Source organism: Rhipicephalus microplus, chromosome X, assembly GCF_043290135.1.
Source record: "Rhipicephalus microplus isolate Deutch F79 chromosome X, USDA_Rmic, whole genome shotgun sequence".
NCBI classification, from domain to species: domain Eukaryota; kingdom Metazoa; phylum Arthropoda; class Arachnida; order Ixodida; family Ixodidae; genus Rhipicephalus; species Rhipicephalus microplus.
In genome coordinates this window covers 327745263-327770140 of record NC_134710.1, presented here as the reverse complement: position 1 = coordinate 327770140, position 24878 = coordinate 327745263, and the positions used below count along the sequence as shown (strand labels likewise).

Genomic DNA, 24878 nt, shown 5'->3' with positions numbered 1-24878 from the left:
GTGTCCGGGGAAAGGGGGATTCTGGGGGTTGAGCTGACGCTGGATGATTGGACCTTTAAGGCCCCCCGGCAGAGGCAACACACCCCTTTGGCCCCGGCTTCACGTAGACGGCACCCCTGGGCTGACCCACCCCGGGGAAATCGGCAGTCGCCTTTTCCTATCTCTCTCTGCCTACATCTTCGTCTTTATTTCTCACAATCTATCTGTCCTGTCTTCTACTCTCTTCTGTTTACTTCCAAATTTCCTGGCGGCAAGGGTTAACCTTGTGTAGTTACCCAACCTTGGGTAGTTATATCTGGTTATAGCGGCGATGTATGACTGGCGCCTTCAAGTGTTCTACCTTGTAGCGTCCCCCTGTTGGGCTCGGTGGTGGGTGGTCACCATCGCCGCCGAACATGAAATGTACCACATGGCAAAATATTTCCCCCCCCCCTTAATGATCGGTCCCTGAAAAGGAACCGCACCGATGAAAGCTCCAAACGAACCGGAAGCGATTGTGACCACATGCCACGCTTTTTAGTCATACACTCTCTGGCAGATAACGTCTCAGTTGCAGCACTGTCGGTTTTCTTGATAGCTAAAACCCTTGCTAACTAAATAGGCAAAAAGTGCGAGGCAAAGAAACTGTCATCTGGTGATCTTCTTGTTGAAGTAAGCCAGAAACAGCATGCAAACACTCTCCTTAAACAGAAGCAGTTCGCCCACCTGGACGTGTCTATCACCCCCCATCGCAGCCTTAACACTGTTCAAGGCGTCATTTCACAACGTGATCTGATGCGAGAAACTGAAGCTGACCTCCTTGAAGGTTTTCGAGAGCAAGGCGCAGTGGCCATCCATCGGATAACTATCAGGCGAAACAATGAAGAAGTGGTGACGCCTCATATAGTGCTAACATTCAACCGCTCCACTCTGCCAGAATCCGTGAAAGCTGCGTTCCTTCACTGCAAGGTCCGCCCCTACATACCCAACCCTAGTTGGTGCGACAAATGCCAGAAATATGGACATGGGTCGAATACCTGTCGCGGAAAACAAACATGTGCAAAATGTGGTGATCATGAGCACCCTACCGAGAGCTGTACTTCCACGCAAATAGAGTGCCCTAACTGTCACGGGCCACATGCAGCATACTCGCGGACATGTGAAATTTTCAAAAAGGAAAAGGAAATCATCCAGATAAAAGTAACGGAAAACATCACATTGTCTGAAGCCCGAAAGATGGTGTCGCTCTTCTTCGGAAGACGTACGCTGACGCAGCGCGCCGGGGGGCCGGGCGGCGTCTCGTAACGGTGGGCACGCAGTATAGCTTTGCTGATGCGTGCACATCTCGGCCCTCCACCAAGCAGCCGCAAGCTGCACCAACGTTCGTAGTCTCGCAGGTCCACCTCCATCAGACCTCGGAGACAAAAGAGACAATTCAAACCCCGCAGGTCAACCTCCGTGAAACCTCGGGGACGACGCAGACAAATGAGAGGGCACCTGTCCCTTTTGAGAAACCTCCGTCAGCCTCCGAGTGTTCACAGGGGGCAATGGATGTGACACCGGCGTCCTCAGCGTCTCCGATGCTCACGGAATCCATCCTATTGAAACGGAGCCCAACAGAACGCCTCAGAGGGAAGAAACACCCTCCAGTCCAGGCGCCTGACAAACGCGGCGAAGTCTGAATAACCTTCCTACCTTTCTTCTTTCTCAAAAATGGCTGCCGAGAGTATCATCTACTGGAACTGCCGAGGTCTACTGAAGAACCTGCTGGATGACATTTATGAAATACTTGCGCAACACCAACCTAACATACTTTGCCTGCAGGAGACACACTTAAACTCAAAACACACTAACTTTCTAAGAAGATATGCGGTATACCGAAAGGACAGGCATGGCACTGCCCATTCATCCGGCGGTGTCGCTATCGTGGTGCAGAAAGCAATACCGTCCCAAAACCTCACTCTGGTCACCGACTTAGAGGCAATGGCAATACGAACCCTTATCTTTGGACGAATGACAACTGTGTGCTCATTATATACCCCTCCAGACTACCACCTGTCTACTAAAGAGTTTGAAACTCTAGTCGACCAGCTCCCGCATCCATTCCTCTTGGTTGGAGATTTTGATGCGCAGAACCCCCTATGGGGATGCAGAAGAACAGATTCTCGAGGCTCCTTAATCGAAAACTTCCTCTTGTACTCCGACTCCTGTATATTTAACAAAAAAAAACCAACGTACTTTAACGCAGCGTGCAACTCATACACAGCCATAGATCTTGCTATCGGCTCTCTTTCACTCATGGCAACCACAGATAGGTCTGTTATTCGTAAACTCTATGGAAGTGATCATTTTCCTGTCTGCCTAAAACACACAGGAAGTACAAGTAAGACGACTACAAATGTATTAAGGTTTAGAGAACAGGATGCTGACTGGACAAAATTTCGAGAACTTACAGAACTGTCGCGTTCTTCTATTGAAAACCTAGACATTGATGACTGTGAAGCATTGGCCGTACTTCATATCATACAGGCCGCAGAGCGATCGATCCCACAGACATCTGACAAGACGCAAAACAAACGACGGCCCTGGTGGAATGCGGAGTGCAAAAAAGCTCGCGAGAACCAAAACAAAGCTTGGTCGAAATTTCGCAGGTACCCGACAGCTGACAACCTGATGAATTTCAAGCGTGCAGAAGCAAATGGTAGGCGTATCCGACGAGAATCAAAGAGGCAGAGCTGGCAGTCCTTTCTCTCGTCAGTTAACTCCTATACTGATACACATAGGGTGTACAACAAAGTAAGTGCACTTCAAGGGCACAACACTCATCCGGTCCCTCTTGTCAGTACTGCCGGTGATACGCTGGAAAACCAGGCAGATGCCATAGGCCAACACTTTGAGTATATCTTCAGCTCAGCACATTATACAGAGTCCTTTAAACGACACAAGCTTGCTGAGGAACGTAAGCCCATCCATGATAGAAGGCCATCTGCTGGAGGCTACAATACTCTGTTTACCATCGACGAATTGAAGGCAGTGCTGGCAACATGTTGCAACTCAGCTGCAGGCCAAGACAAGATTACATATGGCATGCTGAAACACTTACACGAACACACGCTTGATGTCATTCTCTTACTGTTCAACAGTGTATGGTCCTCCGGGCGTCTACCCAAGGCCTGGAAAGAGGCAGTTATAATACCCATCCTCAAACAAGGAAAGGAAACCACACTTGTCGCTAGTTATAGGCCTATCGCCCTGACTAGCTGCTTGTGCAAGGTTTTTGAAAAAATGGTAAACCGCCGCCTCATGTATTATCTTGAATATAATGGCCTCCTTGACCGCCGTCAAGGTGGATTCAGATCAGGCCGGTCGACAGCTGACCAACTCGTAGCATTCGAATCCTACGTCAGGGATGCCTTCATTCACAAACAACACTGCCTTTCTGCATTTTTTGACTTGGAGAAGGCTTATGACACGACATGGCGTTATGGCATTCTCCGTGACTTGCAATTCCTCGGAGTGTCAGGGAACATGCTGAATACAATTCAAGGCTACCTCTCTGAACGTACGTTCGTGGTTGGTGTTGGAAATGTTCTTTCAAGGCGGTTTACTCAGGAAAAGGGTGTCCCTCAAGGTGGCGTACTTAGTTGCACACTATTCTTCGTAAAAATGAACTCCATAAACACTATACTGCCTAAAACAATTTCCTACTCTGTATATGTTGATGACATTCAGATCAGCTTCAAATCGTGCAACCTAGCCATCTGTGAACGTCAGATTCAGTTGGCAGTAAATAAGCTCTCAAGCTGGGCAGACAAAAATGGTTTTAAGTTTAACTGTGACAAGACTGTCTGCCTACTCTTTTCAAAACTACGTGGTATAAGGCCGCCCCCCAATATTTCAATGAACGGATACACCATTGCTACTAAGAAGGATCATAAATTTTTAGGTGTTGTGATGGATGAAAAGCTCAGCTTTGTCCCACACATCAAGCAACTGCGACTGAAATGCTTGAAAGCCTTGAACTTGCTCAAGATTCTCTCGCATCAGTCATGGGGTACAGATCGTGACTGTCTATTAAACCTTCTCAGTAGTGTAGTGCTCTCACGTATTGATTATGGCTCGGTTGTGTACGAATCAGCATCGAGATCCGCACTTAAGATGCTCGACCCAGTGCATCACCATGGGCTTCGTCTGGCTAGTGGCGCCTTCCGAACCAGCCCAATAGCCAGCCTGTATGTTGAGACAGATCGGTGGTCATTAGAACGACGACGGCAGTTCACAAGCATCAAGTATGCAACCAAGGTGCTCTCTCATGTCGACCACTCATCTCGCGAGCTATTGCAGGATACATCAAACGCCCACCTCTTCTTGAGGCGACCATCAGCCACGCCAACGTATTCCATCAGAGTGGCCTCACACTTTGAAAATCTTAATATACCTGTCTCCAATCTTCAATTAAGTTCCCACAAAGACACTGTGGCACCATGGGAAATGCAAGCTACCAATTGCGACTTGTCATGTCTAGAGGTAGGAAAGCATGGCCTCCCAATCGCAATCGATCAGCATTTCATGTACTTGCAGGCAAAATACAGGTGTGCTGAGTACTACACTGATGCTTCCAAGTTCTCGGCCGTCGCATGTGCTGCATACAACCCAGCGTACTCTGAATCTGCAACAATGAATGAACATATCAGCATATTTACTGCTGAGTGCTATGGCATACTGCTAGCTGTAAGGCACATCTTAAAGAAGAAAGAACCAGCCTCCATCATATACACAGATTCCCTCAGTGCAGTGACTGCGTTGTCTTCCGCAAAGACACATAAAAATCCAGTGACTAATACCCTTCTGCCTCATATCAGCCTACAGATCCAACCTGAAAATCACGCTATGCTGGATTCTGGGACACTGCAACATAGCTGCCAATGAGGCAGCGGACCAACTTGCGAAGTCCGCTGCACTCCGCCCAACAGTAGACGTAGCCGTCATCCCATATGAGGACTTGAGGCCGCTAATCAGAAACCGAATGCGTAAGCAATGGCAAGATGAATGGAATGCAGCAATTGAAAACAAATTCCACACAGTAAAGCCAAGAATAGGTAGTTATGCTCCTGAAAAACGTAACAGGCATCAAGAGGTTGCACTGTGTAGACTCAGGATCGCTCATACACATGCAACACACTCGCACCTTTTAAGCAACTCTCCTGCACCATGTTGTGAAAAATGTGGTGATGTGCTATCTGTCCTTTACGTTTTAATTATGTGCCCGTACCTTGAACCACAAAGACTGCATCACTTCCCAAAGCTATACAAATGCCACATACCGCCTCACCCTTTATTCTTTCTTGGGGACGATCCCATGTTTCCCATAAAAGTAGTTTTAAAGTTCTTAGCTGATGTCGTATTCCTGCACTTAATTACATATTCTCGCTAATCTCAGCCCTCCATCAATCTTGAGAGAAACGCTGAGACTTCTTTACCAGATGTCAGGCAGCACGCACTCCTTGTCCTGACAAGGACCACTGCCGCCACTGCGTGACTTTTTAAAACCCATAGGTTTAGTCCATTTTAAACTGATCACACATAGTCATTACACTTAAGTTTAATCCCTATGCCCCACTCTTTGTGGCGGCTGCATTTCCGATGGAGGCGGAAATGTTGTAGGCCGGTGTGCTCAAGTTTGGGTGCCCGTTAAAGAACCCCAGGTGGTCAAAATTTTCAGAGCCCTCCACTACGGCGTCTCTCATAATCAAATGGTGGTTTTGGGACGTTAAACCCCACAAATCAATCAATCAATGCCCCACTCTTTTACTCTTGCCACCCTGAGATTTTTTTTCTATAATTGAACCAACGAAAAACCCTGTGTTTGGCGCTCTTTGGCCTGAGTTGCCCTTGCGCCACTAAAATCTACCATCATCATCATCATAATCTGTTTGACCCCCCCCCCCCCCCATTTGACAACGTTATGGCACATACTGCCGTGACATATTGCCTGCATTCAAACAACGCGCCCATAACCGCACGCACAGGGACATACATGCGCGCCGTCTAGTGTTGCGCAGAGACGATGATGATAGCACGACAACCCAGCTGGCCCCGACTGATGTGTGCCAAGTGCTTGGTACTCCTCTTAATGAAGTAGAAGAAGGCAGACATCTTTGGTGTTCTGCTGTAACGTTCTACGAACATAGTCCGTTTGAGTTGTGGACACAGGTTCGCCCTTTATTAAATACGTTTTATTAAACCCTGAGTCCTTCAACTTCGTTGCAATATGACGAAATATGTCATCCTTTTAAGCAGTCAAAGTAACCAGTCTAGCACTTGGCGACAGCACGAAGACTTGCTCGAACAAAGGTTCGCCCTTTAATAAATACGTTTTATTGCACCCCGAGTCCTTTAACATCGCTGCAATATTACGAAATTAGTCAGCCTTTTAAGCAGTGAAAGTAACCAGTCTGGCGAATGGCGACAGCACGAAGACGTGCTTTGCACCCGTGCTTGTGGTGTAGTGGTAATCACATCCACCTAACACGCGATTGGTCCCAGGCTTAATCCCTGGAAGGCACATGTTTTTTTCGGACGCGTTTGTACAAAGAGTTTGCGTTTATTTTCTCACAAGTGTACGAACACACTTTCAAGATCTCGAAAATAATCACTTAAAGTAGTGATAAAAAGGTTCCTGATGTCTCCAAAATAGACGAATATGTATTCGTTTTTCCTACGCAGCACAGGGACCCCTGAAAAAGACCCTTTAGTTGTTTGAGACCCCACGTTTCAGAACGTTACGGCACATGTGATGCAATAGGTCATCCTTTAAGCAGTCACAGTAACCGGTCTGACCCACGGCGACAGCACGAATACGAGTTCTGCACCCGTGCTTGTCGTGTAATGGTAATCACAACCGCCAAACAAGCGGAAGGTCCCACGTTCGATCTCTTGCAGGCAAATGTTTTTCTTTATTTTTTGGAAGCGTTTGTACGAACAGTTTGCGTTTACTTTGTCACAAGTGTACGAACACATTTTCAGGATCTCTAGAAAAGTAATTTCAAGTAGTGATGAAAACGTCCCTGATGTCTGTCAAATAGATAAATATACATTTGTTTTTCCTACGCAGCACAGGGACCCATACAAATGACACTGTAGCTGTTGGAACCCCCACGTTTGAGAACGTTACGGCACATATTGCCGCGACATATTGCCTGCATTGAAACAACGTGCCCATCACCGCGCGCACAAGGACATACATGTGCGCCGTCTAGTGTTGCGCAGAGACGATGATGATAGCACGAGAACAAAGCTGGCACCGGCTGATGTGCACCACGCGCCTGGAACTCCTCTTGAAGAAGTAAAAGAAGACAGGCATCTTTGGTGTTTGCTGTAACGTTCTACGTCCATAGTCCCTTTGAGTTTTGGGCACAGGTTTGCCCTTTATTAAATACCATTTATTACACCCCGAGTCCTTCAACATCGTTGCAATATGACGCAATATGTCATCCTTTAAGCAGTCAAAGTAACCAGTCTGGTGAATGGCAACAGCACGAACACGTGTTCTGCACCCGTGCGTGTGGTGAAGTGGTAATCACATCCGCCTTACACGCGGTAACTCCCAGGTGCGATCCCTGGCAGGCACATCTTTTTTTATTTTTTGACGCGTTTGTACAAATGGTTTTGCGTTTATTTTCTCAAGGTGTAAGAAGACACTTTTAGGATCTCTGGAATAATCACTTCAACTAGTGACAAAAACGTCCCAGATGTCTCCGAAATAAACGAATTTTCGTTTTTTTTCCTGTGCAGCACAGAGACCTGTAAAAATGACCATGAAGCTGTCTGAGCCCCAACGTTTAAGGAAACGTTACGGCGCATATGACGCAATATGTCGTCTTTTTAAGCAGTCACAGTAACCGGTCTGCACCTGGCGACAGCACGAATACGTGTTTTCGACCCATGCTTGTGGTGTAGTGGTAATCACATCCACCTAACACCCGGAAGGGCCCAGGCTCGGTCCCTGGCAGGCACATGTTTTTTTTTTCGGATGCGTTTGTACAATTGGTCTGCGTTCATTTTCTCATGGTGTAAGAACACACCTTCAGGATCTCGAGAATAATCACTGCATGTAGTGATAAAAACGTTCCTGATGTCTCCGAAATAGACAAATATGTACTCGTTTTTCCTACGCAGCACAGGGACCCATACAAGTGACCCTGTAGCTGTTTGAGCCACCAACAGCACGAATACGTGTTCTGCACCCGTGCTTGAAGTGTGGTGGTAATCTCATCCGCCCAACACGCGGAAGGTCCCACGTTCAATCCCTTGCATTCACATGTGTTTTTTTTTTCATTTTTTGGGCGCGTTTGTACGAATAGTTTGCGTTTATTTTCTCACAAGAGTATGCCAACACATTTTCAGGATCTTTAGAAAAGTCAAATCAAGAATTGATACAAACGCCCCTAATGTCTGCAAAATAGATGAATATGTGTTTGTTTTTCCCACGCAGCACAGGGACCCATACAAATGACACTGTAGCTGTTTGAACACCACGTTTGAGAACGTTACGGCAAATATTGCCGCGACAAATTCCCTGCATTGAAACAACGCGCCCATCCCCACGCGCAAAAGGACATACATGCGCGCCGTCTATTGTTGCACAGAGACAATGATGATAGCACGAGAACATAGCTGGCTCCGGCTGAAGTGCGCCACGCGCCTGGGACTCCTCTTGAAGAAGTAGAAGACAGGCATCTTTGGTGTTCTGCTGTAACGTTCTACGTCCATAGTCCCTTTGAGTTGTGGGCAGAGGTTCGCCCTTTAATAAATACGTTTTATTACACCCCTAGTCCTTCAACATCGTTGCAATATGACGCAATATGTCATCCTTTTAAGCAGTCAAAGTAACCAGTCTGGCGAATGGCGACAGCACGAATACTTGCTCTGCACCCGTGCTTGTGGTGAAGTGGTAATCACATCCGCTTTACACGCGGAAACTCCCAGGTGCGATCACTGGCAGCTACATCGTCTTTGTTTTTTATTTTTGGACGCGTTTGTACAAATGGTTTGCGCTTATTTTCTCACAAGTTTAAGAACACACTTTTAGGATCTCTGGAATAATCACTTCAACTAGTGATAAAAAAGTCCCTGATGTCTCCGAAATAGACGAATACGTATTCGTTTTTCCTATGCAGCACAGAGACCTATAGAAATGACCCTGTAGCTGTTTGAGCCCAACGTTTGAGGAAACGTTACGGCACATGTGACGCAATATGTCGTCTTTTTAAGCAGTCACAGTAACCGGTCTGACCATTGGCGACAGCACGAATACGTGTTCTCGACCCATGCTTGTGGTGTAGTGGTAATCACATACGCCTAACACGCGGAAGGGCCCAGGCTCGGTTCCTGGCAGGCACATGTTTTTTTTTTTATTTTTTGGATGCGTTTGTACGAATAGGTTCCGTTTATTTTCTCACAAGTGTACAAACACATTTTCAGGATTTTAGAAAAGTCAATTCCAGTAGTGATAAAAACGTCCCTAATGTCTCCAAAATAGATGAATACCTATTAGTTTTTCCTACGCCGCACAGGGACCCATACAAATGCCACTGTAGCTGTTTCAGCCCCAACGTTTGAGAACGTTACGGCAAATATTGCCGCGACATATTCCCTGCATTGAAACAACGCGCCCATCCCCACGCGCAAAAGGACATACATGCGCGCCGTCTATTGTTGCACAGAGACAATGATGATAGCACGAGAATATAGCTGGCCCGGGTTGATGTGTGCCACGCGCCTGGGACTCCTCTTGAAGAAGTAGAAGAAGACAGGCATCTTTGGTGTTCTGCTGTAACGTTCTACGGCCATAGTCCCTTTGAGTTGTGGGCACAGGTTCGCCCTTTAATAAATACGTTTTATTGCACTCCGAGTCCTTCAATATAGTTGCAATATGGCGCAATATGTCATCCTTTTAAGCAGTCAAAGTAACCAGTCTGGTGAATGGCGACTGCACAAAAGCGTGCTCTGCACCCGTGCTTGTCGTGTAGTGGTAATCACATCCGCCTAACACGCGGAACGTCCCAGGTTCGATCCCTGGCAGGCACATGTTTTTTTATATTTTTCGACGCATTTGTACGAATTGTTTGCGTTTATTTTCTCACAAGTGCAAGAACAAACTTTCAGGATCTCTAGAATAAACACTTCAAGTACTGATAAAAACGTCCCTGATGTCTCCGAAATAGACGAATGTGTATTCGTTTTTCCTACGCAGCACAGGGACAGGGACAAATGACCCTGTAGCTGTTTGAGCCCCCTCGTTTGAGAAAACGTTACGGAAAATGTGACGCAATATGTCGCCTTTTTAAGCAGTCACAGTAACCGGTCTGGCCCATGGCGACAGCACGAAAACGTGTTTTGCACACTCGCTTGTGGTGCAGTCAATAAAGAAAAAAAGTTCTTGCGTTGTAGTAGTAATCACATCCGCCTAACACGCGGAAGGTCCCTCGTTCGATCCCTTGCATCCACATGTTTTTTTTTAGTTTTTGGACGCGTTTGTACGAAGAGTTTGCGTTTATTATCTCACAAGTGCAAGAACACACTTTCAGATTCTCTAGAATAAACACTTCAAGTAGTGATAAAAACGTCCCTGATGTCTCCGAAATAGACGATTATGTATTCGTTTTTGCTCCTCAGCACAGGGACCCATACAAATGACCCTGTAGCTGTTTGAGCCCCCACGTTTGAGGAAACGTTACGGCATATGTGACACAATAAGTCATCTTTTTAAGCAGTCACAGTAACCGGTCTGGCCCATGGTGACAGCACGAAGACATGTTTTGCACTCTTGCTTGTGGTGCAGTCAATAAAGAAAACAAGTGCTTGCGTTGTAGTGGTAATCACATCCGCCTAACACGCGGAAGGTCCCACGTTCGATCCTTTGCATCCACATGTTTTTTTTATTTTTTGGACGCGTTTGTACGAGCAGTTTGCGTTTATTTTCTCACACGTGTACGAACACAGTTTCAGGATCTTTAGAAAAGTCACTTCAAGTAGTGATAAAAACGTACCTGATGTCTCCGAAATAGATGAATATGTATTTGTTTTTCCTACGCAGCACACAACCCATACAAATGACACTGTAGCTGTTTGAGCCCCCACGTTTGAGAACGTTACGGCACATATTGCCGCGACACATTGCTTGCATTCAAACAACGCCCCCATCACCGCGCGCAAAGGGACATACATGCGTGCAGTCTAGTGTTGCGCAGAGACGATGATGATAGCACGAGAACATAGCTGGCCCGGCTGATGTGCGCCACGCGCCTGGGACTCCTCTTGAAGAAGTAGAAGAAGACAGGCATCTTTGTTGTTCTGCTGTAACGTTCTACGGCCATAGTCGCTTTGAGTTGTGGGCACAGGTTCGCCCTTTAATAAATACGTTTTATTACACTCCGAGTCCTTCAATATCGTTGCAATATTACGCAATATGTCATCCTTTCAAGCAGTCAAAGTAACCAGTCTGGTGAATGGCGACAGCACGAAGACGTGCTCTGCACCCGTGCTTGTGGTGTAGTCTCTTCTCCAGTTGCCTGAACCGTGGCGTCGGGTCCCACGGCGTTGCTGCCAGGGGCCAACTTCTCGGCCTCTTCGGCGTCCATTAGATTATCTTGGGCGTCGTCTGTTGGCAGCACGGTCTTCTTAACTCTGGCATAACTCCTGACGCAATCTTGACTTTCATGTCCAAACGCTCGGCATACACCACAGCGGGGGGTCTGGCAGTCTCGTCGTATATGTCCTTGCATGTGACACCTTAGGCAAAGCGGTGCCCGACGCGACAACCGACGCGACAACGCAAAACGGCAAAGACTCAACGAAAGAATCCGAAGAGTTGGCCGCAACATGCGGCCAGCAGGACATTCAAGAATCGATGGAGGAAGACATGGGTACCAGTGGCGAGATCGCTACGTCAGAAGCCAGCACAAAGTCTCCGGAAGCGACCACGGGACGCGGCAAGCGTTACCGAGTGGATAGCACGGAACGCAACCTGAAACGCCCGGAGCGTCTGTGGCATCGCGTGACGGGCGCTAAGAATACAAAATATGCCCTCGAAACCCGGTCGGCGTCATCGTCGCGGTTCGGGGACAGGATCGAGACGCGTAAGACCCCGGTTTTCCCACTGCATGGTATATGAGACACGGTGAGCGCAGCATTGTAGTTTTCATCTTTGTCATCAACATGGCTAGCATGACTGCGCCTTTACGCATTGGTACGCTGAATGTACGTGGTCTAGGAACGCGTCGCAAACAGTACCAGTTGAAACGATGCAAGAAAAAAGACCTTGACTTGCTCGCGGTCCAGGGGACTAAAGTTAGTACTGAGGACGCGACTGATAGCTGGGTAGCAGAACTTTCATTGCGGTACAATGCGTGTGTGAGCTATGCAGTGGGAGCATCAGCCGGATGTATTATTTTTGTGAAGAACTCTCTTGGTATTGTAGTGGAAGAGGTCAAAAGTTGCCTACATGGGCGTTTTGTTTTGTGTGACTTTTGTTACGGGAACACTAAATTTAGAGTTATCTGTGTATACGCACCTACAAATTCGAGAGACAGATGTTTGTTTTTTCGGGAAATGCATGCGTACTTTGAATGTCAGAAATGTGTGATTCTGTTGGGTGACTTCAATTGTGTTTTGACCCAAAAAGATTGCACGTATACTGCTAAATTAGGTGATGAAAGCGTTGGTTTGCTTAGAGACAGCCTTAATAAGTACTTTTTACATGACGTAGCTCTGTTCGCGATGGGTGGCAGTCGCCAACACTTCACACATTTTCAAGGTTCGAGTCACGCACGACTATATCGAGCATATGTTTGTTCTGAGAGAGTACCTTTATGTCAGAACTATGACGTTTATGCTGTTTCCTTCAGTGATCATCGCTTAGTTTCGTTTGAGATAGGTAGAAAGTGCAAAAAGAAGGTTGTATGGGAAACATGGAAACTGAATACTAAGATTATTACGCACGAAGGGTTTGTAGATAAGACAAAGAAGTAAATCGGGATTTTTTTCAAAAACGCAGAAAGGAGTGCCACGCAAAGATGGGAATTATTTAAGCAAAAGATAAAAATGAACGCAATAGAGTGTGGTTGCTACATGCAGTATCAAGCTCGAAAGCAGGAACGTGAGCCACGGGCAGATCTAAATGATTTGGTGAAAATTGAAGCAGAAAACCCGGGCTTATTCACACATCAACTGCAGGTTGTCAAAAACAAAATTGAATGTCTTGAAGAAGATAAATATAAAGGCGCAATTATACGAGCAAGAGCTGAGAGATACCTCGTGGGTGAAGCCCCGACAAAGCGAGCCTTGTCAGCTCACGACATACTAGAGATAGAATGGAAAGGTAAAATATTGAAAGAACATAAAGATATTATGAAAGCTTTTGAAAACTATTATCAGGACTTGTTTGCTTATCGCGAATCAAAGGAGCCGGGTTTTGTAGATGAGTTCTTGATAGAAATGCCGACACTTAATGCTGAGGACACAAATTTATTGGAAATGTCTATTAGTATAGGGGAAATGGAGAAGGTTATCGATGATCTTGGCATGGGCAAATCACCTGGTCCAGATGGCATTAATGCCGCCTTTTACAAGGCGTTCAAGGAGGATATGGCCGCCGCATTGCATGAGGTTTTTTCAGAGTCTTTAGATCGCGGAACTCTGCCTCCATCGTTTAATCGGGCACACACCGTGCTGATTCCTAAAGGGAAAGAGCAACATGTTTTACGCAAAGTGACAGGATACAGGCCAATCACGCTACTAAACGTAGATTATAAGGTGTTTATGAAAGTTCTGGCTAGGAGGTTGCAAGGAGTTATATACAAGTTGGTCGGGTCACATCAGACTTGCGGCATCAAGCGTAGGAGCATATTCACGAATATTCATGTTGCCAGGAGCATTTTGGAGTATTGTGATGCTGCGCTTCTAAAAGTAGCTATGTTTCAAATTGATCTAGCCAAGGCTTTCGACATGAATCTACACAATATACTCTTCATGCTAGCTGAGTACGTTGGACTTGGTGCGATCATATGTAAAGGTATTAGATTGGCATACAAACGTTCAACCACAAATTTAATTGTAAATGGAGAACTCTCACAGCGCATACAAGTACTTTCCTCCGTGCGCCAGGGGTGTCCTTTAAGTCATTTGCTCTTCGCTCTATTTTTGGAACCATTGTGTCAGAAAGTGATTCACCATGCAGGGATTAATGGTTTCAGGTTGCAGTCATGTGAAGTGCGTGTTTTGGCATACGCCGACGATATTGCCTTTTTTGCAGTTGATAGAGAGAGGGTCACTTTGTTATTAAAAATCACTCAAAGGTTTTGTGACACGAGTGGAAGTTTAATGAACAAAGAGAAAAGCATTGGTTTATAGCATGGTAATTGGAACCTTACGCCCAGTTCCTTTGGAAATATTCAGTGGCTCACGACACCTAGTCGTTACCTAGGAGTACCATTGGACAAGTATCAAGACAGTGAAGCATTTTGGCTTGGAAAGGCTGAAGAACTACGCGCGACCGCCAAAGGATGGGGTGGTCGTGGCTTATCAATTTTCTCTCGGTCAGCTGTATGCAACGTGTTTCTGGCTGCTAAAATTATGTACCTTTTGCAAGTACTTAGTTGTACGCGTAAAACCATTCACAAAGTCCACAGGATATTCGCTACGTTCATCTGGAGCTCTACGTGGGAGAGAACATCTAGAACGAACTTGTTTCGGCGAGTTAAGCAAGGAGGGCTGTCTCTGTGCCAAATGTTTTTTAACCAAGTAATATCACGTTTCCTGCTCATTAGAGACCAGAGAGACTCTTTTCTACGTTCTTTATTTCAAACAACGCTGTTACACCACATGCATGAATTCTTTGTATCTTCAGACAGGCAAGAACGGCACACCTTGTCACCGTTCTTGCGCGAAGTTGTGTTCCCATATCGTTTCTTAAGGGCGAGGTTTTCGATAGATTACCTAACTAATGTGAAATAGAAAGCGCCTTATGAAAGACCTAATACAGAATGTTTTTCCTGTGCCCCTGTACCGTTCAACGTATGAAAAATCATATGGTCATGACGTACTAAAGCGAGTGAAAAACATGTGCATACCACCCAATGTGAAAACCTTCTTTTTTAAACTTCATACGGGAACCTTGCCAGATAAAACGTGGCTTGAAGAGAGAGGGATCTATGTACCATGGGGAAGCAGCTGTCTCCTGTGTAACAAACCTGAGACCATTGAACATGTGTTTATTGATTGTAAGAACGCTATTTTCTTTTGGGACATTTTACAGAGGACTTTAAAAAAAGATGTACCTCTTACTTCATATGGAATTCGTTTTTTGCCTTGTGATAGCTCTGTGCGAAATTTGGATGTTATATTTTTGCTTGGTCTTCATTCGGTTTGGCGTAGTATGCTATCGTACAGACACTGCGCTGTTAGAGTTCTATCCGTTAATGAGTGTTTCGTGGAAGCTGTTATAAAAGTGCGAGATGTGTATAAGAGTACCGACTGTGTTGAAGATGTAATATCTTTGTTTGACGCGTTATCACGCTTGAAACACGTGTGATAGTGATTGTCATATTAGCTTGACCTGTAGTCAAGAAGGCAATAAAGGCAAAAAGTGCTTGTGGTGTAGTGGTAATCACATCCGCCTAACACGCGGACGGTCCCAGGTTCGATCCCTGGCAGGCACATTTTTTTATTTTTTGGACGCGTTTGTACAAATGGTTTGCGTTCATTCTCTCACAAGTGTAACAACACACATTTAGGATCTCTAGAATAATCACTTCAAGTAGTGATAAAAACGTTCCTGATGTCACCGAAATAGACGAATATGTATTTGTTTTTCCTACACAGCTCAGGGACCCATACAAATGGCACTGTAGCTGTTTGAGCCCCCACGTTTGAGAACGTTACGGCAAATATTACCGCGACATATTGCCTACATTCAAACAACACGCCCATCCCCGCGCGCAAAAGGACATACATGCGCGCCGTCTAGTATTGCACAGGGACGATGATGATAGCACGAGAATATAGCTGGCCCGGGTTGATGTGTGCCACGCGCCTGGGACTCCTCTTGAAGAAGTAGAAGGCAGACATCTTTGGTGTTCTGCTGTAACGTTTTACGGCCATAGTCCCTTTGAGTTGTGGGATCAGGTTCGCCCTTTAATAAATACGTTTTATTACACTCCGAGTCCTTCAATATCGTTGCAATATGACGCAATATTTCATCCTTTTAAGCAGTCAATGTAACCAGTCTGGTGAACGGCGACAGCACGAAGGCGCGCTCTGCAGCCGTGCTTGTGGTGTAGTGGTAATCACATCCGCCTAACACGCGGAACGTCCCAGGTTCGATCCCTGGCAGGCACATCTTTTCTTTTATTTTTTGGACGCGTTTGTACAAATGGTTTGCGTTCATTCTTTCACAAGTGTAACAACACACATTTAGGATCTCTAGAATAATCACTTCAAGTAGTGATAAAAACGTTCCTGATGTCACCGAAATAGACGAATATGTATTTGTTTTTCCTACACAGCTCAGGGACCCATACAAATGGCACTGTAGCTGTTTGAGCCCCCACGTTTGAGAACGTTACGGCAAATATTACCGCGACATATTGCCTACATTCAAACAACACGCCCATCCCCGCGCGCAAAAGGACATACATGCGCGCCGTCTAGTATTGCACAGGGACGATGATGATAGCACGAGAATATAGCTGGCCCGGGTTGATGTGTGCCACGCGCCTGGGACTCCTCTTGAAGAAGTAGAAGGCAGACATCTTTGGTGTTCTGCTGTAACGTTTTACGGCCATAGTCCCTTTGAGTTGTGGGATCAGGTTCGCCCTTTAATAAATACGTTTTATTACACTCCGAGTCCTTCAATATCGTTGCAATATGACGCAATATTTCATCCTTTTAAGCAGTCAATGTAACCAGTCTGGTGAACGGCGACAGCACGAAGGCGCGCTCTGCAGCCGTGCTTGTGGTGTAGTGGTAATCACATCCGCCTAACACGCGGAAGGTCCCAGGTTCGATCCCTGGCAGGCACATCTTTTCTTTTATTTTTTGGACGCGTTTGTACAAATGGTTTGCGTTCATTCTTTCACAAGTGTAACAACACACATTTAGGATCTCTAGAATAATCACTTCAAGTAGTGATAAAAACGTTCCTGATGTCACCGAAATAGACGAATATGTATTTGTTTTTCCTACACAGCTCAGGGACCCATACAAATGGCACTGCAGCTGTTTGAGCCCCCACGTTTGAGAACGTTACGGCACATGTGACGCAATATGCCGTCTTTTTAAGCAGTCACAGTAACCGGTCTGGCCCTTGGCTACAGCACGAATACGTGTTCTCGACCCGTGCTTGTGGTGTAGTGGTAATCACATCCGCCTAACACGCGGAAGTTCCCACGTTCAATCCCTTGCATACACATGTTTTTTTTATTTTTTGGACGCGTTTGTACGAATAGTTTGCGTCTATTTTCTCACAAGAGTACGAACACATTATTAGGATCTTTAGAAAAGTTATTTCAAGTAGTGATAAAAACATCCCTAATGTCTCCGAAATAGATGAATATGCATTTGTTTTTCCTACGCAGCACAGGTACCCATACAAACGACACTAGCTGTTTGAGCCGCCATGTTTGAGAACCTTACGGCAAATATTGCCACGACGTATTGCCTGCATTCAAACAACGCGCCCATCCCCACGCGCAAAAGGACATACATGTGCGCCGTCTAGTGTTGCGCAGAGACGATGATGATAGCACGAGAACATAGCTGGCCCCGGCTGATGTGCGCCACGCGCCTGGGACTCCTCTTGAAGAAGTAGAACAAGGCAGACATCTTTGGTGTTCTGCTGTAACGTTCTACGTCCATAGTCCCTTTGAGTGTTGGGCACACGTTCGCTCTTTAATAAATACGTTTTATTACACCCCGAGTCCTTCAACATCGTCAATATGACGCAATATGTCATCTTTCAAGCAGTCAAACTAACTAGTCTGGCGAATGGCGACAGCAAGAAGACGTGCTCTGCACCCGTGCTTGTGGTTAAGGTTAAACTTGTACATGACAAAATTAAGATTGACAATCGATTGCTAACATTAGATGAAGTTCAGCGTGGAATGGTCTCTGCGAGCAGACCGCTTACCAGAGCAACTCGCAACAAGTGAAACGACAAGAACGGGAGACTTTGCCGATGCCTAATTATTAACGCCCGTAGTATTCTAGCAAAAAGCGATGATTTAGACAGTGTTGTGTGAACGTATCACCCTCACCTCTTGATAATAACTGAAACCTGGCTTCGCACCGACGTTAGTTACGATGAGATCACGCCCCGGGGTTACCGCATCTATCGCAAAGATAGGAGTAGTCGAGGCGGCGGAGTTGCAATCATATTTAAGGAAACCTTACAAGTTGAAAGATTAGCCGATATACCAGATCTTGAATGCGTAATTGTGAAAGTAGACACAGGCGATTTTAAGTTCATAGTCAGCGCTTTTTACCGCCCCCCAGGCACAGACGAAGTATTCTTTGATAAGCTTAATGAATTTCTTTGCATGGTCCACAGTTGCTCTAGTAATATAATAGTTGTCGGTGATTTCAACGTTCCTTCAGTTATATGGGATACTTATTTTCCTGTACCGTCTTCAAATGCAGCGAAACGTTTAGTCGATATAGTCCTTTTTCATGATTTAACTCAACTAGTTAAGCAACCAACCCGCGTACAGAATGCTGCTGCTACAACTCTGGATCTTTTTTACGTTAGCAACAGCATGCTGCGTCGTGTGGCAGACACCAATGTGCTTGATGGAATATCCGATCACAAATTGGTTTACATGTGCATTAATCTTAATGACGTTCCAAAAGGCAAGAGGGAAGAACGCGTGGTGTCTGTCTTCTCGCGCGCAAAAGACGTAGAAATACTGGACACATTAGGCTTACATTTTTCTCGATTCACTTTACTTTCTGAATCTAGTACTTGTAGTGTTAACAACCTTTGGTGTTTCTTCAAAAACCTTGTGTTGCAGTGCGTTCATGACTTTGTGCCAAAAAATGTGAAAATAATTAAACATGTTAGCCCATGGATTACTATGCCAGTTGTTCGTTTGGGGCGAAAGGCAAACAGGATAAAAAAATGGCATCGTCAGAACCCCACTCCGTCGACCATGCTTAAACTCAGTAACGTGCGTAAAAAAATAAAAGACAGTATCAAGGAAGCAAAAGATCAGTACTATAACGTCACTTTAGAAAACTTCTTGCTGTCATCCCCAGCAAAATTCTGGCAGCATTTCGCCCCAAACAAGAAGCGTTTTCGTAATATATGTGTTAATGGGACTATCGTAACTAATAAAAAAACTATTGCAGAATCTTTTAACACGTTTTTTTGTTCAGTGTTTACTGATGACGATGGAAGTAAACCATGTTCAAAAACGCTTCATGATATCCCACCAATAAGTGACCTTACAATATCTGAGGAAGGAATCTTGTCTCTACTTCTTAACATAGATCCCAAAAAGACGCCTGGTATTGATAGCATACCTAACGCGTTCCTTGTGAGGTATGCTGAATGGTGCTCGAAGTTTTTGTGCATCATTTTTCAAAAGTCACTGTCACAGCGCGCGCTTCCAGATGACTGGAAATTCGGAAAAATTATCCCTATACCCAAATCACCTAACACTTCTCTCGTCTCCGCCTATAGACCGATTTCCCTGCTTTGCTCATGTGCGAAGGTATGAGAACATATTATATTCAAGCATCTCTCAGTTTTTCTCGAGGAAAATAATTTAATCAATGACCAACAACACGGCTTTCGAAAAGGATTCTCAACCGTCACACAACTGTTGGAAACCGTTCATGACATTGCAGCTATTCTAGATAGGCAAGGCCAGGTTGACATGATTTTCCTAGACTTCGAAAAAGCATTTGATCGCGTGTCGCACCCAAAACTTCTCGCGAAACTTAAACCTATACTAAAAAACAGTACATTAACTTCATGGATTGAGGCCTACCTTTCTTATCGAAATCAAATAGTTTCTATAGATAACGTCCAGTCTGATTCACGACAAGTGAAATCGGGAATCCCTCAGGGCTCTGTGCTTGGGCCACTTCTTTTTTTAATTTTTATAGACGACATTGCCAATGATATCCCAGTTTCTATTAAATTATTTGCAGATGATTGCATTCTCTATGAGGAAATACGTAGTGGAGACGACCAGGTTCTTTTAAACGCAGCGTTAAAAAAATATCTTCTTGGTGTGCAGTGTGGCAAATGAAGATTAATGAAAAGAAAACGGTAGCTATGACCGTTACGCGCAAGCTGCTTCCTTTGAAACACTCATATTCCATCAATGGTCAAAACCTATCGTTTGTTAGAACTTATAAATATTTGGGGGTTGTATTAAGTGCAGATTTTAGGTGGAATGAACATGTTGCCTACATTGAAAAGAAAGCTTTACAGAAACTAGCATTTCTAAGACGTTCTTTGCGCAAATCTACCCCCAAATTTAAATTAATTGCGTATAAAACTTTTATCCGCCCGATCCTCGTGTATTCATCTGTGGTTTGGGACCCTCATAGCCAAGTAAATATTAAAACACTTGAAATGATTCAAAGAAAAGCTTTCCGATTTGTATATAATCGCTACAGCGCTCTGACGTCACCCAGTGAACTGTTAAAAAAAGCTGACTTGGATACCTTGCAGGCAAGACGGCAACACGATCGATTGAAGTACATGTTTCTACTTTACCACGACAAGTTACGCATAGACAAGCACGCGTACATAAAAACTGTTCACCGACGATCAACTCGTTCCGAGCATCCAAAAAAACTGAAGGAATATTCCTGTCAAACAAAAGCCTTTAAAAACACTTTTTTTCCGCGCACTGTCACTAATTGGAATGCTCTTTCTGCCGATCTGGTGAACTGCGAAACCGTTCAATCGTTCATGGAGAAACTTAAACACCAGCAGCCCACTTGACTTTGATCTTTCTTTGCGCTTCGCCCTCTATTTTTCCACTGTGTATCCTGAACAGGCTTCTATTTATGTACCACTTTTTATCACTTTTCTCATAACAATGCATTGTATTTTTAAAATGTTGCGATTTTTGAACCGTTATATGATATTTGTTTCTTAGTTCAGTATGAGCAGATGTTTGTCATCATAGTTTTTTTTTTGTATGTGTACGCGTAAACCACTACACTTGTGTAAGTACTGACGTTTTACTTTGATGTACTAGTTCTTCATGGTGTAAGCTCTACGTGACGTGTTTCCTTTCCTGTTGTATCTTCATATTTGTTTCCTTTTTTGTATCACCCACCCCTGCCTAAGGCCTCATGTGTGAGGCTGGCAGTACTTCTGAAATAAATAAAATAAAGTGGTAATCAAATCCGCCTTACATGCGGAAACTCCCAGGTTCGATCTCTGGCAGGTACAAGTTTGTTTTTTTCGGACGCGTTTGTACAAATAGTTTGCGTTTATTTTCTCACAAGTGTGAGAACACACTTTTAGGATCTCTGGAATAATCCCTTCAACTAGTGATAAAAACGTCCCTGATGTCTCCGAAATAGACAAATACGTATTCGTTTTTCCTACACAGCTATATATTTGAATAAATTACAGACTGTTGGAACACCATGTTGCTGAGAAAGTGGGGACACACTGGTGAATGCAGTACTGAATGTTAGGATGCGAATGGCTTGATTTCAGAGACGTTGAAGTAGGACGACATGAGGTGGATAGGTGTTTGCCCATGACGTGATGCAGTGCGTAATATGACTGTGGATAATGGCGTAGTATAGGTCAGGCAAAGTTGAAGCATGGTCGTGCCTTCATTAGTGTTCTATTACCATGATCTATCATCTGTCTCATAAGTGAAATGTGATGATGATACTTTAGATGACCATCTAGGCGTACTCCCAAGAATGTGAACATAGTGTTAAAAGATATCTGTGGCTGTTGATAGTAATAGCAGGGGTAGGTGAAAGAGCACTGTCTGGAAAATGGAAAATAATGAACAGCGTTTTATTTGTGTGAATTGTTAAACCGTCAGCTATGCACCAGTTCTTTAACAATAGTGGTGTCCAAGGACTTCTGCTGTTCACACAGCTCTTTACATCCCATTGTTAATACAAGAAAATGGGGGACCACAAGCAGGCCATTGCGACTAGCACGTCATTGCCTCATTTGGAAATTTCTTTCGAAACCTTCACTTTTACACCATGCTAGACAGCTTGGGATACAAGCTGCTCTTAGGATATATGGGTTTTGTCACATAGTCTCCATTAACAGCGGCACTTGTATAATGTTCTGCTTCACCAAATGAATTCACATTAAAACAAAGAAAGATAGATGTTAGTATAAGATTTCATAATTTTGCAGTTGTATATCTGCATAGTTCTAAAAAATAAAATTTACACGTTTTGATTTACAGATTGTAAACATCTCTTGGAGAGACATAAAAACTAATATTTTCGTGTGGCCATGATGTTGAAGACTGCAGTAGTTGGCGGGATTGAGGCCAAATTTTTATTTCAGTGAACCTTTGCCTGAAGAACGGAGAGTCAAACTAAAAGCAATACATAGTCTGCCCTGATAGCGGTAAACAGTGCGTCGGCCATTAATATTCTGACAAGCAGTACAGCGCGTCTGGTTTGATACATGTGCTATCAAAAATTTCAGGGTTATTCCTGGTGGCTGTGTAAGCTCTATACTATTCGGGTCCTATCCACAAACTTAACAGGGTGATCTCATGTAATCTCAGAGCTTTTGAAACACTGCTGCGCCGAGTGTTGTTTAGAGTCTTTGTGGGTGAAATCCAACTTTATCAAAATAAAACACACGTGGCAATATGCATGTAATTTATTCTCAGGCTTGTCATTTATGTGCTAAATTTATGCCAAGTAAAAAGATAGTTTCATTCCGAAAGGCCAAAAAAAAACATCTGAATGTGGTGTGTTGTGCTGAATGTGTTATTGCTGTGAGAAATACATAAAGCAATTAACATAGATGTAGTAACAACATATGTGTACTTCACATTCCTCAAGCAGTTTGCAATGGCAAATAATTTTTTTGTTTTCAACACATCTTGTGACAGCCTTGATTATTCATATAATATCCAGAATTCTCTGGCAAAAACAATTACCATATTGCATTTTCTTTTTTTTTTTTCATGACAACATTGAAATTTTCATGTGAGGTTTCGCATTTATTTTTATTATTTTTTTCAACAAAGCACCCAGAGTATGTAGGTATTTGACTCAACATGAGCCAGAAAATGGATGCTTCCAAAGCTTCTCAGAAAATACACTTTATTGATATTAACAATTATAATTTAGCCAGATTGCCACTCGTGATTTATGCAACAATTTCACCCATGTATTGGCACTCACTGCCTTTTCTGTCTGGCATATGCTGAATTGTAAAACGACTTTTTTGTAATTTGCTTTGTTAATTTTATTCCAATCTCAGCAGAGTTATTTGTGCTGCCTGACCTTGTGTTTTTATAATTATTGCACAATAATGTAATAATAAACAATTAAGTTCTTATGCTTAGTTAACTGATTTAAGCTAAAAGTAAAAAAAAAAGATGTGCTATAAACTCACCCTTCTTGCTAATGGATGACAAGGTTCAGAGCAATTTTCACCAAATACACTTATGTTTTTACTCCCATTTTATGTCATGAATTGCCATCACTTAAAGCCGGGTACGTTTTCTTTTTCCTCTTATGTACCTTGAGGACTGGGATACAGCACAAAAAAAAAAGCACTCGTGATGTTTACAGGTGCGCAATCACATTCACCCAAAATTATGGTGGGTTATTGGTTGCGAAAACATCACTAGGGGTGTGCAAATATTATAATAATGAATAAATAGCATTCGCTAGTCGAATGGAACGGTACATATACGAAATACCGAATATTTAAAAAATAATAGATTCATATGGTACAACCCTGAAGCAGCAAAACATGGGATCAACTGACGGTTTATTTTCTTCTTGTAATCCCTGAACTACCACAATAAATGCAGCCCAAGCATTGGCAGCACTATAGATGCTATAGCACTTACCATATAAAGCATTTTTGCTGCAAACTGCACTTTTACTCTGTTTTTACTGTGGTGGAGCTGCATGCCAATTATCTTTTCCTGTTTTCATCATTGAAGTTGGGACTATGAGTGCATTCAGCTTCACAAATAAAAACACATGCAAGTCTTTTGTTCCCGTAAATGGTTTTTACAGATACAGTTTTCAACACTTGATTTTTACATGCTCTCTGTGCCAGGGTATATGTTGTGATAATTTGGGCTGTTCCAATAAATCTTCACCTCAATGCATGGTTTTCGGTTCAAAATTATCTAAATTTTATGCCACAATTTTACTTAAAAACTGACAACAGTTTCAACTTGAATAATGTAGTTTCTGCGCTATTTCGACATACAGTTGAAAAGTATTTCGAAGGCTCTGGTCGGTGCGTTATACAAGCTTATCAGATTTTCCTAAATTGTAGTATTATTTGGTGACAGTTCGAGAATACTTACTTCAAGTAAACTCCCGTGGAGTTCTAGGATTATTTTTAAAAAGGTTTCCTAACTATTTGAAAACTATCAGAAAAGTATTAGGTTCGTTTAAGCGTTCTATTTGATTATACCGCTTTTGAAATTCTCTATTCGCAAACCGCTTGCTTGCGCGCGTCTTGTAGCATGACACTGCTCGTGCTGTCAACGTTTCACCGTTCTACATGCATGCATCGCGATGAAGTCAGAAAAAAAAAACTTTGGCTGAAAGCGGGTTTTTGATATGCACAACATACACTAGATTTCTAAATGTATGTGACCTAGAGGGAATACGCTGTCACCCGCGTC

At 43.9% G+C, this 24878-nt stretch overlaps 1 protein-coding gene and 4 non-coding genes across 8 annotated transcripts in view; 4 read left to right on the top strand and 1 right to left on the bottom strand.

The window, feature by feature from the left end:
* LOC119161271 (arylsulfatase B) overlaps positions 1–24878 on the bottom strand; it is a 150798-nt gene that overhangs the window by 119557 nt on the left and 6363 nt on the right. The gene's annotated exons all lie outside the window — the stretch shown is intronic.
* On the top strand, positions 9996–10068 carry TRNAV-AAC (transfer RNA valine (anticodon AAC)). The gene has a single exon. It is a non-coding gene; the product is annotated as a tRNA-Val (tRNA).
* TRNAV-AAC (transfer RNA valine (anticodon AAC)) lies at positions 15626–15698 on the top strand. The gene has a single exon. It is a non-coding gene; the product is annotated as a tRNA-Val (tRNA).
* Positions 16305–16377, top strand: TRNAV-AAC (transfer RNA valine (anticodon AAC)). The gene has a single exon. It is a non-coding gene; the product is annotated as a tRNA-Val (tRNA).
* On the top strand, positions 16988–17060 carry TRNAV-AAC (transfer RNA valine (anticodon AAC)). The gene has a single exon. It is a non-coding gene; the product is annotated as a tRNA-Val (tRNA).